A 1,210-nucleotide genomic window follows, 5' to 3' on the forward strand; every position below is an offset into this window, starting at 1 on the left:
AGGACAGCACTGAACTAACAAGAGAGATTTTCTTTCTGACCTCACTGTGTAAAAGAGAATAACCTGCATTTGTTTTTCTGTTTGAACAAGTTCGTTGCACCACCAATGTCTGTTCAGTACATGTTTACATAGGCATTTATTCTGTTTTTATTTAATATATTTACTTCTATTATTGTTTTTATGTGAAGCACTTTATTACTATTTTTTGCGATAAAAATAAAATATTAGTGATCGTTTACATCTGCTCATATGTTTATTATTATTATGGATAGGATGTTTGCCAGGAAGACACGAGTTTGATAGCAGTTTTAATGGGGTGTGAGTCAATATTACAATTTAGAAAGAAGCCCATATCTTCTAATATGGGTGTCAGTCTGTTCTAATAAATCAATAAATCAACTTCAATCCAGAACTCACGGGAGTCCATTTAAAGAATAAACGAGAAATAGATTTGATTTCTGTTTTACAGGAAAAACATAATGGACAAATATGTATTTTTAATGTATTTAATATTTTATTACAAGGGTGGTATCCATGTAATATCTTCATGTGAACTTCTTTCGTTTTATGTGGAAGGAGGAATTTATAAGTCTGACTACATTTGTTGTTCAGGGAAGTTTAGTTTCCATAAATTAGTTGATCTGGAAGAATTACTGTGATCTGAGGTCAGAATTTTCTCAATAAACAACAGAACAGTGACAGTGGTGTCAATCTCAGTTATTAAAGTTATAAATCATCAAGCCAGAGGACAAATACAACATAACCAAATAATAAATAAAGGAATGAGAAATGCCTCACATATTTGCTTGTCATCCTTCCTTGCGTGGGCCATGCTAATCTTCTCTGTATCGTTCCAATTATAGTATATGTGCTACTGGAGTAACACGGCAGCTCCCTGTCTCTGCAGGGTATTTCTAGGGGGTCAGTCTGGAGAGAGTCCTGACTCATGGTGCCACTCAGACTCACTTTAGAGGTTTAAAGGCTCTAAACGGCTCTGAACGGCTCTCAGACAGCTGATAACAACAGGAATAAGAGGTCTGGCTGTTGTACTGTGAGTCCTGTACCTACTTTCTTCCTATTTTCTGCCTTTATTTTCACTCCAACTGTCAGCTGCAGTTCCATAAAGTCACCAGCAGGTGTCAGCCTATGAGCAGTGTATGGGAGGAGGGCGCTGTTGTAGTCTGAACATTGACAGTATGCTGTATATTAG

General features: G+C 36.4%; 1 non-coding gene across 1 annotated transcript; it reads right to left on the reverse strand.

Moving 5' to 3' along the window:
- Positions 1 to 778: 778 nt before the first annotated feature.
- On the reverse strand, positions 779 to 886 carry LOC127354000 (U6 spliceosomal RNA). Its single transcript, XR_007881435.1, has one exon. It is a non-coding gene; the product is annotated as a U6 spliceosomal RNA (small nuclear RNA).
- Positions 887 to 1,210: the final 324 nt, after the last annotated feature.

This window comes from Dicentrarchus labrax, unplaced genomic scaffold, assembly GCF_905237075.1.
Source record: "Dicentrarchus labrax unplaced genomic scaffold, dlabrax2021, whole genome shotgun sequence".
NCBI classification, from domain to species: domain Eukaryota; kingdom Metazoa; phylum Chordata; class Actinopteri; family Moronidae; genus Dicentrarchus; species Dicentrarchus labrax.